General features: G+C 47.9%; 1 protein-coding gene and 1 long non-coding RNA gene across 4 annotated transcripts in view; both read right to left on the bottom strand.

Annotated features, from left to right (window-relative positions):
• The window catches only part of NEXMIF (neurite extension and migration factor), a 156,819-nt gene extending 154,333 nt beyond the window's left edge, over positions 1–2,486 (bottom strand). Inside the window, exon 1 of one of the 2 annotated variants that reach the window (XM_048319181.1) lies at positions 2,285–2,486. The gene's annotated coding sequence lies outside the window, so the exon portion shown is untranslated. Of the gene's footprint in view, positions 1–1,465; positions 1,560–2,284 lie in introns of those variants that run through there. The other variant, XM_048319178.1, reaches the window with a different exon arrangement.
• A 186-nt stretch (positions 2,487–2,672) lies between these two features.
• On the bottom strand, positions 2,673–18,024 carry LOC125333283. 2 transcript variants are annotated; one of them, XR_007206824.1, is made up of 3 exons: positions 13,972–18,024; positions 5,757–11,616; positions 2,673–5,100 (listed from the first exon to the last, which is right to left on the bottom strand). It is a non-coding gene; the product is annotated as an uncharacterized LOC125333283 (long non-coding RNA). The 2 variants fall into 2 exon arrangements; XR_007206823.1 differs by having other exon boundaries at positions 5,757–18,024.
• Between the last annotated feature and the right edge of the window lie 21 nt (positions 18,025–18,045).

The following is an 18,045-nucleotide window of genomic DNA, read 5'->3' as shown; positions in this document are numbered from 1 at the left end:
CAGGTCTGGTTCTTTTGTCAAGTATTTGTTTTTCAAAAGTGATTCACTAAAGACTGCTGCCTTCTGCACAGCTCACATACCTTAACAAATGCAGTCTTGCATGGGGTATTAGCTGGAGTGACTTTAAATTGCATCCTACCTGCTTGAGCGCTGCCGCTATTTTTTTTAGCCTCTGTATTATTCCTTTACTAAACCACACGCACACACACACGGGGAAAAAAAAAAAAAAAATTAAAAACAGAAAAGCAAGGGGCAGGAGCGTGTGTAGAGGCACACCGAGCCCCGCCGGCAGCAGCGTGTGCCGTGGGCTCGGTGTTACCGCAGTACCACGCCGCTCCAGCGATGCCAGCAGGTACCTCCGGCGCGGCACAGCCGAGTACCAGGATGTTGATGGCTGCACAGAGGTTTCGGGGCCGGCGCGGGGCAGGGGGGACGAGCAAAGCGCCGGGCGGAAACGGGGGGAAACCTCCGGGAGGATTTAAGGAGCACGGAGCCGTTTTGTTTTCCCGCAAGAGGCTCATTGAGGCCTCGGCTCGCACAGGCGCACCGCTCCCTCCGGCCTCACGCATCCACCCACGGCTCCCGGCCGCGAATCCCCCAAATACGCACCCATCCTGCGCGGGTTCCCAGTGGGAGGCGGAACACGGCGGAGCATCACCCAGAGCAAACCGATCGTCTCGGCGTTCATCGCCGGTCCCTCACGGCTTGTTTGGGTTCATCTATCACACCGTGCATCGCTCGCTCGTCTCGGAGCCGAGGAAGGATTTCATCCCCCCCCCCCCCCCCCCCCCCCCCTCGCTCCAGCATCCTCCTCGCACACACACACCGGGCACATCCCGGGGCTCAGGGATGGCAGCGCCCGGGTGCCGACCGCGCGGACCCGGCGCTCCGCCGCCCGCCAGACAGATGGTTAATTACATTCACAGCCGCATTTTGCGCTGGGATAGAGTTTCAGACAATGAGCCAGTTTTATTTGATTAGCCAGTTCTCTAGTTTAATGCGCGCGGTGACAGCTACTCCCAAGGCTGGGGCTTTTTTTTTTTTTTTTTTCCCCTTAAGTAAAAATAAAAATCCCATCCCCCCTCCTTCATTATGTTTTTGTTCTGGCCGAGGCTGAAGTAAGCGCGGCCCCCGCGGCCGCCGGGGGGGCCCGGCGGTCCCGCTGCCCCCGGGCCCGGCGGGGCGGCGCCCCCGCCCCGCGCTGCACCTGCCCGAAGGGGGGGGGGGGGGGGACGACACGGCGCCAAGTTGCCGCCCCCCCCGTCACCTCAGACCACCCTCGCACACACACACACACACCCCGCAACTTCCCCGCAGGCCTCCGCGCAGGCCGGCTCTGCCATCAGCATCCCCCCTCCTCCTCCTCCTCCTCCTCCTCCTCCTCCCCCCCCCGCTGCCCCCGCGGTGTAGCTGGCGCGGGAGGGGGGTGTGTGTGTGGATGAAGCTCCGCCGCAGCGGGACTCACCTCCGCGCGGGGCCCGCGATGGAGCGGGGGTCCCCCGCCCGCCGGGCGCTGCCGGTGCTGCGGCTCAGCGCTGCTCCATGCGCCCGGGGCCCGGCGCGCGCAGGTGGACGCGCCCGCCCCCGGCCCCCGCCTCCCGCCGCCGGCCCCCGCCCCTTCCCCCGCCGCCGCCGCCGCCGCCGCCGCCCCACGGACGGGCCCCCCGGCCCCGCGCTCCCTGCGCAGGGACGGGCGGAGGGCGGGAGGGAGGATGGGGGGCGGCGGCTCCCGCCTCGCCTCGCCCCACCGCCGCTGCCTCCTCCTCCTCCTCCACCACCTCCTCCTCCTCGCCGCCGCCCCCCCCCAGGGCCTGCGCCCATTCAGGAGGTGCCGGGCAGCGCCGCCGCTGCCATTGTTCGCTGGGAGCGGGACCGGCGCCCGCCCGCTGCCCGCACCGCACACCCCGCACACGCACCCGGCCCGGCCCGGCGGGAGCGCGCACCGCGCCCGCTCCGGCCATAAAGGGCGCGTGGCCGCCGCCGCCGGGCCCGGGCAGGTGCCGAACCCTCCGCCGGGGCTGCGGCACCGCCGCGGGGAAAGGGAACATGGGCGCCGGGAAGGGTCGGGGGGAAGGAAGGACAGGACAGGCCGGGCCGGGCCGGCGGGGAGGGGACAATGGGGACGGGGCCGGTCGGGTGCCACCCCCCGCGCACGGCTCGGCCGGAGCCCGGGAGTGGAACTCGCTCCCAGAGCTGTCCATCCGGCTTAATTCTCCATAGTGGGTATGGGAACCACCTTATCATGATCACGTTATTAATAACAGCGTCTAAAACTATGGTTTACCTTCAGATGCCCAGTAACGGGAGGAGGCTGCCTCATCTCAGGATGGCTGAGGACTTGCCGAGGATGCCAGGCACGCAAAGGGAAGGCAGGGACGCACCAGGCGCTGCCTTTTGCCAAGCAGGAGGGCGACAAACAGGCAAGGCAGGAGCCAACATCTCCAGAGTCTGTGAGCTGATAATATCCACCCCTTCTCGCAGGACCCCCTCCCCAGCTCGTCCTCTTGCAGCCCTGTGTCTGTGACACCCTCACATGTGCACCGTGGCTGGAGTTACTGCACTGGGCACTGGAGGAAACTTCTGTAATTTCATCTGCTGAATCAACAGAATGGTTTAGCAAATAGAAGGCAAACCAGACACACCTATTTTGACTGCAGTTGGAGTAAAGCAAGTTGAGTATTAGCCTTTAGGTTTATTTAAGTTCACTGTGATATTTCAAAGAGGTTTCTAGTCTTCAGTTATCACTTGAGTTTACTGCCTTTTCATCTTAAACAACACATACAGTCTAAAAATTGATTAGCTAATTCCATGACTAAAATATTAAAGTGTCAAGCACTTTAGTCCTTGTTGCCACAGCATCAGAGACCTCCATACATGCAGTAATAAAACAGGAACATATGACAACATATGGAATACTCTCTGAATTCAGAACACTTTACACATGAAACTTCAGCACTGCAAAATAAGGAATTAATCTCATTTGTTCTTCATTAACAGCAGCACCCAGGACCAGGACATGTCATACATCACATGTGAATAAATTATTCATTCCCACTGTGTCAGGGCACACGTTTGAAGGGGTGTAGAAACAGAGACCAGCAGTAAGTGATTTGACCAAGGGCACGGAGTGAGGCAGTGTCATAGTTACTGGGAAGTAGCAATTCCCAGTCCTATCCTCAGTGATGGTTTTCCTCTCCAGCCTCACCCCATTGCTGTGGGAATCACACACTTCACTCCCTGTACCTTTGCATGTTTGTAATGCTGCATTTTTTTTCACTGCCCCATCATTTTCTTGGCAGAAGAATTCAAGTAATATAAATAAGTAATTAATCAGGGTCAGGTGAGATGGTGACAGCACACCTGGCAGTGCTCACTAAAATAAACACACAGGTGGATGGTGGTCATGAACTGCTTTCAAAATGAGCTGGGGGCAAGTTTTGCCCTCAGCACCCTCACATAAGGGCTGTGCCCTTCAAAAGTGCCACCAAAGGCACACAAGCAAATTTGGCAGCTCCTCTGCTGAGGCAGCTCCCAGGGCAGGAATAACGTGGCCAGAAGCACAGGGACACCAACACCTGGTCAGACCCACCCAGCTGCTGCCGATGCCTTTGGCAAGGTGCCACACTGGAGCTGTGTGCTGGAGGTGATGGCAATCACCTGAGTATAATCACCAAGATAAGATTAGAGGTAAACCTGGGGAGAGCCTTGGTGGAGATGAAAAGACACATTCAATTAAGTGAGCCTTGCACCTGGATCCAGTTTAGAAAGACAACCCAAGTATTTATTTAAGTGCTGTATTATACAGGGAACACAAACATAAGGCTCAAAGATTTTCCTTGGGGCTGTGAAACAATATAATGCCTTTAGTTCCACTTATCCACACTATTCATTTAAGGCCCTTCAATTACAGAACCACCACAATACTGATCGATAGGCAGCATAAAGTTCTGCACGGCATCTCAGGCAATCTGAAAAATTAACAGTCTGTGCACTGTGATCTTTTCATGTACTGCCACAAACAGCTGTGGAAGCTGCTCTGACGTGATGGAAGCGCAGCCACCCACCTTGGCAGGGTATTAATTTTCCAGGCTGTCGAATAGAGGCTCACAGGTGCGAGAACAAGGTGCTAAGAAAGCTCCTTTTGGCAGGAAGGGATGGACAGCCCCTGAGCGAGGGGTGATTGTGATGCCAGCCCAGCCCTGCCCCACAGGCCCACTGTTCTCCCGACCCCCCCATGCAGCTCCACTGCTGCAGCCAGCAGCGTGATCATTCCCTGCAACCTGTACCACGGAGCAGATCAGACATTTACATCTGTCCCAGCCTTCCAGCTGTCTTCACACACAATCCATGTGCCCAGACATGGATATATGCTAGAAGCCTCTGCCTGCTAGTCTCTCTAGGAAGCAGGAGTCAGTCTAAAAGAAAAGAACCTGGGTTATGACAAGAGGCCAGTGCCATGGTGGTTTCCAGGTCTCCAAGTGCCCATGTTTTGATCATTCCTTCTTCTCTTCATCATTCCTTCTTTTCCAGATTCAGGGGACCCTCACTGTAACACACCCAGCAAGGGTTAAATCCCTTATTTTCTGTGGCCCAACTCATTTCTGGATACATGGCCCTCTGCTAAGCCATACCAGAGGCAGAGGTTCACCACAGCATTCTGGTTTGCCCATGGCAAGTAGAACACAAGTGAGATTTTCAGAGTATCTTAGATCCTACATTCTTGGGTGAGCCTGGAAAAGCATGGTTCAAGCAGAAAGCTGCCCAGATACTATGAACCTTAAAAAGCCAGAGGGAAAGGCAGCAGGGTAGCAGGAGACACCACCCTCCTATCCCACTCTACCATGATGAGCTGGAGAGGATTTCTTCTCCACTCTCTCAGACTTCCAGGACCAACTTCTGAACAAGACCAGTCTAACATAGAACACTGCCAGAATGAGAAGCACTCCAGGAGGCAGAATGGGGTTTTGGTGAAGGACTCCCCCTCTCTCCTCCTCTTTCCTTCCCAGATCCTGGTGTGTGATTCAAAACCAGCCGTGTGCTGTGGGAAATAACGCTGAGCCTGCAAACAGTGAGTCCTTCTTGCAGAAGCTGAAGCGGTTCCTGAAGAAGAAACAAAGCTGGAATTGTGAACTGCCACACACTGAATTTCTCCTTTCCTCTCTGGCACACCTGGCAAGCCTTACAGCTGTGTCAGAAAACCGTCCCAACCCACCCAAACCAGCAGTGCAGGCTGAGCCCCTGGCTGCAGACAGACTCCCCCAGCGTTCCCGGCTGTCTGCGTCCCCTCCCGGAGCGCTGTCTCAGAGCAGCTGCAGGAGCAGAGATGATGGTTAGCCCACACCTTCTCTTTGCCCCGCTCTTCCAGACACACCCAGAAGATGCTCAAGGCTGACGCTGACCTTGCTGGGAAAGACAAATTTCCAATGGGCCTGACAGAGCTGTGGAAGCACCGAAGGTGAGGAGGGTCCCAGAGGAGTTTCCAGGCTTCTCCATTCCTTCACAGGCTCCTTGCTCCACCAAACACCAAAAGACACCCAACCCTGCCTGGCAAGGCTGAAAACCTCCCGATTCAAGTCAGACACTTCCAGCACAGTCACAGTCTCTGAGGCTCTCCTGGCCCCATTAAACTGTGCTGCTAGCGGGCTCTGAGCCCCCCAGATCAGTCCCTGCCTAGTCCTCCATTTCTCTCCCCACCTTCCTCCCAACATTTCAACTTCATATGGTAAATCTTCCTTTAAATTGTGCATTTCTCTTACCAGTTTCCATGGCCAAGCACCTCATTATTGGTGCCTTCTGAACAGGAGGAAAGAAAAGCTCCCATTTGTGCCTGGGCCAAGGCGAGCGCTCTGTGCACAGAAGGCTCTGTGTGCCCTCCTTCCCTTGGCAGGAATAACAACCTCAGCCACTTCAGGGAAGTGACTGCATTAGCAGGAGAGAAAGGGAAAAAAAAGGGAAGAAGAAAGCAGAAGCAACCAGTAACAACCAAAAAGTCTCAGGCGTGGCCTGGTGTATTTGCAGTGAGCCAGAGCACAGGCTGGAACAAAACCTGGAGAAGGCAAAGGGATCAGGACATGAGGAACTCAAAAGCTGCTGTGGATTCACTGGAGGTTTGATCTTCTCACTGGCAGTAAATCCATGACGGGCGAGGATGAACTGCAGAGGGGCAGGAGCAGTTTCTGGGCATCCCAGAGTTCAAAGCCAGTTGCTGCTAGCACCTGGAACTGCTGGGTGAAGATGGCAGAGCCCAAAGTGCTGGCCAGGACTCTTTGGTAACAGCTGGAAACTCAAATTCTCTTCCACATTCCCATCCTTCCCATTGCACTGTGGCTCTTCTGGGGCAGCTGCACAGACCAGCAGAGCCAAGTCCAGTTTGGTGTGGATGGAGCTGTTACTTGTAGTGTTCTATAAATTATTTCCTTTCTACAGGAAACATGAAACTCTTTGTGCCCAGAGGCACCTTGTGCTTTACACTCTTGTTTCAAGTGCAGAGGATGCTGCAGTGGTGAGCAGAGATCCCACAGAGCAGAGCTGGTTGAAGTGGTTGATTTTAATGCCAACAGAGCAGCCACAAAACATGGCCACAGAGCTCTTGCCATCCCCAGAGCTGCTTGGCCAGTCTTCAAAAATAAACCCAGTCTTACAGAAATCATAAAGGTAAATTCCTCTGTTCTCTTGAAAGGAATGTTCAGGAAATGCCCATGGCCTTTGAACCCAAACATCCTGGAACTATTTTCCTGAAGCACCAACACCTCAGTAAGTTCCCTGAGCTGGTTTGCAATCCACCTGGATATATTCCATGAGCTGATTTGCAATTCACCTGGGTAAATTCCAAGAGTTGGTCTGCAATTCACCTCTGCCTCAGCCTGCACAATCACCGAGGTTCAGCTCTCTTTAAGCCCCATCTAATTATGCAATTTAACTGCAGCAAGAACAACAGCTTTGCTGAATATGCAACAGTCTCCTCATTGTATTTTGATGGGGGGAGAGAAAAGGAAAAGGCAATTTCATTTAAAGTTCAGGCATGTCTATGGGGCTTGTCTGATGTGAAAAAGACAGAGGCCCCTCTGTCTCAGGTGAATCTGGAGTTAAAGACACTTTCCTGGTGTGTCTCGGATGCATCCACAGCTACCTGAACACAATGGCACAAACCGTGGCGTTTTTCCTGCTCATTTTTCTTCAGGACTGTAGTTCATTAACTCCAGTAACACAGTTTCATTAATGTGCGTTAACCAATGACTTTCCCATTACTGCTGCTGTCTCCAATCAAAGACTCATTTATGGAAAACAAGGGCAGAGGGAACAACATGCTTTGGCAGCTGTAAGATCATACGCCCAGAGCTTTATACCCTCTGTCTTATATTTTTACGTTAAAGTATCACAAGCTATTACCATATTTTTCATTATTATTTGTGGCACTAAATACTGCAGCTCCCGGTGCCAGATGGCGAATATTCAGAATAAAAATAATGCAAGGCCAATCTTAGAAAGACTCAATGTGAGTGTAACAGCATGTATTCATCCTCCTTTCCTAATGCACATGGTTAAAATATTAGCAGACTTAAAATCTGGTTTCCAATTTAGAGGAGTCACATATTACAGAATGATATGCATGCATATATACATATATTTAAATATGCACATATAAAAATTTTAATTTATTTCCATTTTATTTGCATGTTTCAAGGGTCTTAACATAATACATGGGCACATCTTCTTTCACTCTTCAGGAGGTTATTTTAACCAGGAAAGAAAACCAAATAGTTTCAAAATGGAACATAAGCAAAAACCTTTTTCTAGAAATTGTTATTGGTACAAAATACTTTTTTTTTTAATATATAAACAGCTTGAGTCCTAAACTTAACCAGATGGAAACGTGCCTACAAAGCGTTGGATCTAATTCAGAAGAGACTGACAGCCAACAGATGAGCCAATTTAGCCCATCCCATGCCAAAAATGGTCAATCATGTTATCTTATGTGTGACTCGACTCTGGCAGATGCCAACTCTATCCAAACAACTTCAAGCATCTTTTTGGAAGACTGCATTATTTTACACACACTTTCAAAAAATCATAATAATGCTCGATTTTTCTGGAAGCCTTCCACTTAGCTTCAGCATTTCCACAAGAGATTTTTGATCAACTTATTTTAAGGATAAATCCTTTTATTTTATAGCCTAACAGAATAAATGCTTTCCAATCCAACAAAGCCTGTTAAAAAAATTATTAAATTGCAGTTCAGTGACAGACCCCCATTTGTTTGAGTATTCATACAAGGAAAGCTTTACACCTGTGCAAATCTTCCTTAAGCCAAATGTTTGCTTTCAACAACACAAAGAAACACGACAGGAAATACAAATTAAAGGTACTTCCTGCATCCCTCACTACCTTCCCCAGAATTAAGAGTAAAGTTAAAACAAAAGGAGTTTTTTATATGCTGAGTGATTACAACCAAGGCTTTTTAAAAAATTTGTAATTCATAATCTCTCCGTGAATTTTTTTTTTGTTGCTTTTCAGAAGACCTCATCTGCCTCCACCTGCAACAGGACAGGACTTGCACCTCTGTGTCCTCTGAAACCCACCCACTCCGGGCAACACAGTGCTGGTATACTGATTTTTATTTTTCTTCTTGCCCTTAATTTGAATAAGAATAATAAAAAGGAAAAAAAAAAACCAAAAACCCACTAACTCAGTGATTAGTCCATCCTGACAGCATAGGACCATTCAATCCCTCTCCAATGCATCACATCCCCTGTAGTTAAGCCCTGTATCTGCTGTCAGCTTGGGCTCTGCTTAAACTCAGTCTGAATTTTAGCTTCCCACTAGCACCCTGGGAGGTCTCAGGTGATGAGATTTCTCTGTTAGACTGAGAGCTGCAGAAACCACTGTAAACACTTAGCAGCTCATCATCTTTCACTGGACACCTTGAAGGGGCACATTTTAAGAGGGACGTTTTCAAATCCATTGTTTCCAGGGAGAACAGTGCCAGCTTCCCCACGCTGCAGAGGGCAGAGGTTCTGCTCATAGCCAGTACTTTGGGTTGTGTTCTTGACAATCACACACAAAGTTGCAATTTCATTTTCCATTTGTCCAGGAGGTAATTGCACTGCCTGTGTGAAGTGACCTTCCCACACACGGCACACGGAGCCAGGCAATTATCCACAGGACATGCAGCAGCCTCTCCATTTCCAACCTTTTTATAGTGTCCTTTGTGATGGCAGTCCCAAGATTTTGAGATCCACAGACATTCATCTAGGCTGAAGTCTGGACATTTTTAGGTATCTTCCTTATAGGACAAACAGCTATTCTCAGTTGTGTGAGCATTTCCTTACATTGTTCCTGCTCCTCACTAAGAAGATGCTGTCAAGGTGTGTGTGACCAGTGGACTTGGCTGCAGGTGTTCACGTTGGACTTGAGGCAACTCTCACAGAAAAGGTCACAGACATTGAAAAGATTCACTTCTGCACTTCCTAGGCATAAAACACTCAGTTTTCAGTGGATGAAAACACCAGGGTTTAGGTAACTATACCCTGCTTGCATCAAACTTGTCCCTCATTTGTCCTAGCTCGTTTATGGATTACAAAATCATGGAATTGTTTAGGTGGGAAAAGATCTTCAAGATGGAGAATTCACAGACTATATTGTTCTCATACCTCATCAGCCCCAAGGCTGGTGGGAAGGTATGGAGTCCCTGGAAAAAAAACAAAGACTGCTGGAGAAGCCTTTGGAAAGAATGGAAACATTAAGCTTTATCCTCTACGTGGGTTTGGATTTTTTAAATAACAATTATTTAATTTCCTCTGTTTATGGATAGTCAGTGGGTAACCAAACACTTCAATCAGCCTCAGCCAGGCTGATCCCAGACTGTCATTGGTTCCAGATAAACCTCTGGCTGAACAGCAACTCAGCACTCAGACAATGCCAAGGGCTTCCCTTTGTACTCATTACCACACTCACAGCCACTGCCCACCTCTGCTGTACAGTCTGTGATGCAAAAACTGGGTCTGGGATTCAAAAACTATGTTGGCAACAGTTGGGTGATTCAGCAAGAACAGTTTTTCTACAGCCACGTTCTTTTCTGCACCTATTTTAAAGAGCAGCACTGGCTGAATTGAATTGGCTGCGCTGCCGTTACCTGGTAAACCAGTGTTTCCTTCAGTTCCTGTTGCCACCACTCCCACAGGTCTTACAGCAGGTTCAGGAAGAACTTCAGGCCAAGTGTGTATTCAAACAAGTAGATGGTGCCTACAAAACATCATAAACTTTGTTGCACTTCAAGGAACCCTATATTCAGTCACAGGGCACAACTCATCCAGGGAGTCTTTAGAAAGACAGAGCTCTTCTCTTTGGCTGCTCACACTTCTGCCTCCTGCAGGCTGCCTGTGCTCAGATGACACCGGTGCACCTGTGAGTTTACAGCTCTCCTGCCACTGCCCATTTCAGTTTAAGTCAGGGCTGAGTTGCTCTGAACCGTGAAGCCATTAGTGAGTGTTCACTCCCCACGCTGCCAGCACTGGGCACCCCAAAGCACTCAGCAGCCAGGGCTTCACCAGCCTCCCCCATCTCTCCTGCTCCTGCAGAGTTCACAGGCCACTGCTTTCACTTCATTACCAGTCAGGGAGAAACAATATGTTGAGAAACTTCTTTTTAATCTGGCTCAAGTATTGGGATGTGGTAATTTGTATAGAAATTCACCTGGATGGTGGCACAAGTCCTCGAGGGAGACTGTTGGCTCCTGCTTTGGAACACAACCACTCCTTTTCCATGAAATACCACTCCCATCTCGCTGCAGTCAGTGGGAGTAAAAACAAGTGTGTTTAACAGATGTCACAAACCGTTCCCAGGCTGTCACAGCTTTCCAACATTTTCCAGTGGATTGTTATTACCAGATCCCTGCAAGTCAGCAGCAAGCGATGCTGCCTCTGACTCCGCTCATCCCGTTCCGACTGATGACGTGAGCTGTCAGACTGTAAACTCAGAGTTGTCAAATAGCTGTAATTTGCAGATTTAGTAAAAGAGCTTAACATTCCTTTGAGTAAAGTACTTAAGAGATGTATTCCGTGGGATTTATGGGCTGTGAAAGTCTGTGTGGTTTTTAGCTAGAGCAGGATCTCCATAGGATGGCTCGAGTGTCAGTAAAGCAGCTTTGGCCTAAATCAGAGACTGCCATTAGATGTGAGCTTATATCCCACGGAAGGAATTTCCACAGAGACTCTGATATCAAGTCTGAAAACAGCCATTTGGAGGATCTGCTTTTCTAGATACCTATTGGAATCACACGGACATTTATTTGCTGGAGCTTGACTGCTTCCCAGCAGGCTGAATAAGAGTTAGAAAGCTTAGGGCCTTCAATTAAAATAAAACAAATAATAATTTATAATAATTGACAAAACTCACATTTTTTCAGCTTCCAGAGCTGATCATCCAGTAAAAAGTAGTTTTCTGTGTTTCCCTTTTGGTTTTCACAAGTGCTATTTGCATTTGACTTGCTATCAATGATTCTTGGACCATTTCCATCGGGAAGTCATTTCAGTGCTGCAGCCCAACTTCTGTTGTTCCGTTTTCACTGGACATACTTAGTACATTTATGCATACCAGGGCTCGATGGTGTGGCATTTCCTGTATGAATTAGGAGTTGAGAGCATTACTCACCTGTGAATCACATCTCCTAAGAGAAGATACAAAGTGTTTTAAACACCCCACACCAGCAGCACATGCTGGACACATGGCTGTTGTGCCAGTAAATTCTTCCCAGCATGATGCCATTGCATCGTGGAAATATCCAGCTAAATCTGGCAGAATTAAAGTAATTTGTGTACAAACCTAGCACATGAGTTGCACAAAGTCTTAAGAATATTTAAGCAACTTTCTGCCACTTTTTGGTACAACATATTTTGTGATTTGAGAATTCAATACCTGCTGGAAATTCCAACTACCAGTTTTGCTGGGAACATAGGCAACAGCAACTATTAAAAAACCCACCTAATGGGCTAAATCGTGCTCATGCTGCTCTTTAGGAGGTAACATTTTAGCCATGGAGTTCTACATTTGGTGACAGAAGGTTTCTGTGGTCAGCTGGAGATTTCTAACATCAAAAATTCCAGGGACTGATAAGGAGGCAGAAGACTGAATGCAATTGCTCCATGTATTGCAGCAGTACAGCACCCAAACACACCTTCAGCAGCCAGGTTTGCTCTCTGCAGCAGCACTAAGAAGGGTTCTGCTAAACACTGATTTTTAGTGGACGTGGCATTCAAATGGATCTTTCCACACTGTGGGAATCATGTGCATGGGCTGCTGTCTGCAAAGCTCCCTGAGCATTTTGGAAGCACAGCTACCTCACCCAGATATGCTGCTGAAAATGAGACACCTGGAGAACCCCAGTAACACCTGAGCCTCAGCAGACAAGAACCACCTGGAGCAGGCTGTCAGAGCACGCTGCTGTTTCAGGTGACCTGAAGCCCAAACTGGAATATGCAGAGGCTGTCCCAGAGCTCCCCAAGCAGCATTTCACTGAACAAACCTCTCCCTGCAAAGTTGTGGCTACAGAGGTCCCAAGACAGCACAGGAGCCTTCACAGTGTCCCATCCCACCGAGGTGACCTTTGGAGGCAGCACCTCTCCACAGAACATGTGGGATAAAGCCCGGCCCTAAGAGAGAAGCTGCTAATGCTTCCTCCAGTTTATAGACAGGAAACGTTTTAGGGAGAATTACAAAATTACAGCCCCAATAAGGGGAGAGGGAGGAAGAAGAGGCACAAAGTAAGGTCACGTCTAAGGAGGAGAGATCAGCTCACACACAAAGCCCAAGGGGTCCCTGCGTGCAGCTGCTGTAATGCAGGGCCCAGATTAGCACTCAGATTGGAGTGAAGGGATTGAATGGAGAAAATCTTCCTTCACCACTAACCCAAGATCACCATTGAATTTCTCTTCCTCTGACATTTAACTACTGTAAAATAAAACATCACTTTTTTTTAAAATAAGTCTCTGTATTGTACAACCTCAGGTCATTAATTTTTACCCCGTAGACTTCGGAAACACTGTGTGTGTGTGTTACTGGCACAGTCCTTGTGTGGGCTTTTTGAAGTGAAGCAATTTCCACAAGGCAGAAGGAACAACTCCAGCCTAAAATACTTGTGCCTTGTGCTCTTCCCCCTCCCTTGTATCCTGCCAAATATCCTACGTTCCTGCAATCACAAGTAGCGGCATCGACACGCGATATCACTCATCACCTTTTACAGATTCTGCAAACACTGTTTTCCCCAGAGAACATTCCCTGGTTTTAATTGTAAATAAGCTGAATCTTTTATCTGCTTTCTTCAAAAGCCAGGAAGATTTTCAATTCACTGAAGAAATAAAGATTTTTACAACTCTGTGTGAAAACACATGAACATGTATTTCCATGTTTTAGAAGCTCACAGCCCATTCTGTAATTCCTCCATTGCTGTTCTTGAATGGTTTTCTCCCAATACACACTGACCTTCATGTTCCATTTTCTCTAACGAGTCTAAAATGGAAACTTTTCATCTGTTCAACCTCCACTTTTCTAAATAGTTGTTGGTGTGTGCATGTGGGGAAAATCTTCAGCTGACACTTGCAGAGCACTGCACAAGGCACTCAAAGACACCCCACCACCTGATGTATTCTGCTCCAGGCTCTTCATTCCTCTCCATAATTGAGGGGAAGAACTTGTTTCCTTCTCCCTCTCCAGCACAAGGCTGAGACTTTACCAGTTTACATTGGTGTAACTTAAAATGTTTTACTTGACAATTTTATAAAGGGCATTAGAAACTGGAAATGAATGTGGGGGAGCTGTTACATGACTCTTTCAGCTTTGGGGGTGCTGTTTTAAATTCTGTCCAAAGACACCAGTAAAGCATTTTGGTTCTTTTTCTTTCAACTAATAAATCCACTGTGCAACTTAGTACAACTGACACTTCTCATCTGAGGGAGATCCCAACCCCAGCCTGCAGACCTGCCTCTGGAGAAGTCCTCTCTCAAGGTCTTTGCTGGTTTTCCAGGCTGGATAAGGCTCATGGCTATTCCCTGAGTTTAGTCCCAACATCTGCAGAAGCTGGTCAAAAGTCACCTGGGAGGAATTTAAAAGATAGTTTTCAAGAACTAACCATTTAAGGATTTTCTTATAAAGACATCAGATTTATCCACTAAAGTCAAGAAGTAGCTGAATTCTATCTGCTCTATACGTTATTATATATCTATCTACAATTTATCTCTTTTGCCCTTCCATCCATGACGTGGCCATTCCATTAACATCAGCAACACCTACGGAGCACTCCTGCACAGTCTATTACAGGATTTAAAGGCAGACCAAATAAACCCTTAGAAACAGCAGCTGGAAGTTCATCCAGTCAGACTGGGAACACCCCAGGCTGCTCCAGGATCTCCCTCCCTCCCTCCCTCCCATCCATCCATCCATCCATCCATCCATGGTGCACAACCACACAGAGCTCAGTGACAGCAGGACAGTGGCTGTTGCGGCCCAGATCAGTGCAGTGCAGTGCAGTGAATAACAACAAAAAAATATTTCCTGCATTCTGCTTTGATAATGAGCTGCAGCTGCAAGCAGAAATCCAGTCAGTGATTACAATGTCATGTCAAGGGCTCAAGCAGATTCTTAAAACTGCTCTGCTTTGACTGATCACATGTTAAGAGTTTACATTTATAAAAACACAGTGTTTTAAAGCAAGAAACAGTCAGGCTTCTCACAAGCATGTTCATTCCCATCAGGGGAATGCAGCCAGCACGAGCTCCTCACCTGGTTTTGCAGCTCCACACACAAATGCAGGGGCTGTGAAAGCTGAGTGGGGGCAGAACCCAGGTGTGATCCATGAACTTTCCTCTCTGATGGATCACCTGGAATTCAGTCACCTTCTGCCAACCCACACCCTGGGATTGGTTACCTGCTCCACTGGCACGACCAAGCACCACAAACAATTGCTGAAGTAGGACTCACATTCCATACCAGTGCCCGTTTCCTCTGGGAATTTCTGCAAAGCTGGAAGAGCCGTTGTGACAGCACAGCCATTTCTATTCACAAAGATAAATCCTTTATTTAGTAAGAATTATCTACACACAGATGAAGGACAGGAGTCAGGGTAAGGAGTCTTCCAGCAGAAGGGTTACACAATCTCATCTCAACCGAGCTGCCTGTGCTGTTCTGGAACACGTCACCTTCCTTTACAATGTCAGTTTTACATTTCCATTCTGAAAAGAAACTTGAACAAAATCTCAGTGTTGAGAGATGTAGGTAACTATTACTCCATGGAACAGAAGAGCTGAGGTAACCTGAGGGATCGTCTGCAAGGAGTAAGCTTTGAACATGCACCCGGAAAAAGCACAACCTCCCTGCCAATCACTCATTAAGTTTCCTAACTTGGAGGTTAAAATAGCCCAAATTTTGTGTGTTGTGACTTGATACCCTGCGCATAAAAAGTTTTTACATGGGAATTAGGATTGATTTCTGTAAGTTCACAGTTAACAGCTCACTACACACTACAAGCAGCAGCCTCTTTTTAATGTCCATTTTCTACAAACACATTTCCTCTAAAAACAGAAAATGAAGAAAAAAAATTAAATGGCTTTTTCTACTCTAAAATTGCAAGCAAAGGTTTTATAATGGGAGTAGATAACTTGAATTTTGAAAAACAACCAGCTACGAGTCCAGAATATGAAAAGCTGTTTAGGAAAGGGATGTTTCAGTTTGCAGCAGAGCAGAATTACTGAGGCTGGGAGAGAGCCCCCATATCAATCTGTCTCTGTGAGAATTGTAAGGCTTTTCTGAGAGATGCCAGGCAGACTGTCCTAAGGGTCAGTGTGCTACACTGAGTCTCTCCAAAGCCATCACTCTCCCATTCACTACTTTAAGCATCTGCTTCAATAGTGACACTCTGGAGTCACAGTACAGGAACAAAAACTCACGATAAAATCTAAAAAACCCAAAAAACCAGCACAAGTTTGGCTTTGCAGCAGACAGGAGACTCACCCAGTATTGCTGCTGCTCTCCACAGCAATTCACTCCAACACAGCCACCACCAAGCCAGGAATGTTTATCCAGCAACTCCATGACATGGGGAAGTTTTCAGTCATCTCCAGAAACTCGCTGCAGTTCTTTAAAACACATATTCTACGGTATGACTGGCCTCTTGTTTTAGGAATTGCCTTTGTCCAGAGTTGCCTCCTGTCATTCCATTTAAAGCTGGACAGAGCTGCAGCACATCCACTGGCACCAAAAGGATGGCATAGACAAGTAATGGCCTTAGAGCTGCATCAAACCCTACAGATTTAAACAATTATTGATCATTCCTGGCATTTACCACCTGAAAACCGTCCTCATCCCAAAACTGTAACGCCCAAGACTCTCAGTCCTTGCAAAGTCCATCCCCAGTGATAAAATCCATCAGCTTTCATCTGAAATTGTCCCCTCACAAACACAATCAGACTTGGCATTAAAGTGGCTTTTGATTCCAGACATTTCACAAACAATTCCCAATTCTGTGCACCCTGTAGGGACCTTCTGGGATGCCCAAGCCCTGTAACATGGAAAACTTTTCATTGAGAAAACCCCTTTCTCTCCATTCTAATCCTTATGCCAAAAGGAAAACTATCACAGGACTGAAATACTACTATTTACAGCCTTTGCCTTTTACCTGCTGCATGAACAGCACAGATTAATTCCAAAAATGAGCTCTTGCAGAACAGGGAGGGAAGAGCCATAGTTTGGGGTTTTGTCACAATGCAGGAAGGGAGATTCCTCATAAATAACATTTTCAATAAACCTTTGCTTTTTCTGGCTGTTGGGAGATAACTGCACCATTACAGTCCCCTCACTGCTGTCAGCAGCTAAATCAGGAGACAATTACGGAAAATAACAGGAAGGCTATAAGCTGGAATTCTGCACTGCCACTACATTAACTGGACTTCACTTTGCTTCTGCACTCCAAGGATGAAAATTAAAGTGCTTTTAAAATAATTTTTAACTGGAGATTGATGCCAGGTTGTCTCTTCACCTATCATTTTAAGAGAGAGAAAATAAGTAACTAGCAAGGTTTCACTCCTTTTAAGTTATGTTCCTATTTTTAGTTGTAGGGGAGGGTATAACACAAAAAAATAAATGCTATTTGCAATTACATTTCCAGAAGCACCAAATTCAGCCCTTCCCTAGTGCCCACACTGAGAAATCTTGCATCTGATTTACAAACATAATTATATCAGTGTAATTATACCGGTGTAATTCCCCAGAAATAACAAAGTTATTTTTCAGCATCCAAGAGAAAGATTTTAATTCTTAAATTCAACATGAAGCATTACACCAGGATAGCTCGTGCTAGAGAGACTCTGAATTTCCCTGGAGAGACAAGGCCTAAAAATACAATCCTGTGGTGGTGGGATGACCTGGGCTGGATGCTGGGTGCCCACCCAGCCTCTCCATCCCTGCCCTCCTCAGCTGGGCAGGGGAGAGGACACAATGAAAGGCTCCTGGGATGAGGTGGGGACAGGGAGAGATCATCACTCAGCAATTGCTGTCATGGGCAAAACAGACTCCAGTTGAGGAAATTAACTTCATTTACTGTGAATTAGAAGCGTGAGTTGGGTAATGAGAAAATGAAACAAAGTCTTAAAACACCTTCCTCCCATCCCTGCCTTCTTCCCAGGCTCAACTTCACTTCAGAATTCTCCACCTCCTTTGAAGCAGTGCAGGGGGCTGGGAATGGAGGCTGTGGTCAGTTCATCACCTTGTCCCTGCTGCTCCTTCCTCCTCATTCTCTTCCCCTGCCCCAGTGTGTCTTTTCCATGTGTCCTCTTGCCACAGGGCGCAGTCCTTCAGGAAAAGTCTGCTCCAGCATGGGTCCCCAGTCTCCAGTCTCTCCAGGGGTCCTGGCAAGAGCCTGATCCAGTGTGGGCTTCCCCCAGGGTCAGAGCCTCCTCTGGGAACCTCCTCCTGCTCCATCATGGGCTCCTTCCCAGGCTGCAGGCAGATCTCTGCTCTACCGTGGAGCCCCATGGGCTGCAGGGAATCTCAGCTCTGGCA

Source organism: Corvus hawaiiensis, chromosome 14 (assembly GCF_020740725.1).
Source record: "Corvus hawaiiensis isolate bCorHaw1 chromosome 14, bCorHaw1.pri.cur, whole genome shotgun sequence".
Classification (NCBI taxonomy): Eukaryota; Metazoa; Chordata; class Aves; order Passeriformes; family Corvidae; genus Corvus; species Corvus hawaiiensis.
Note: the sequence above shows the minus strand (reverse complement) of the source record. Positions and strands in the feature narration are given on the sequence as shown.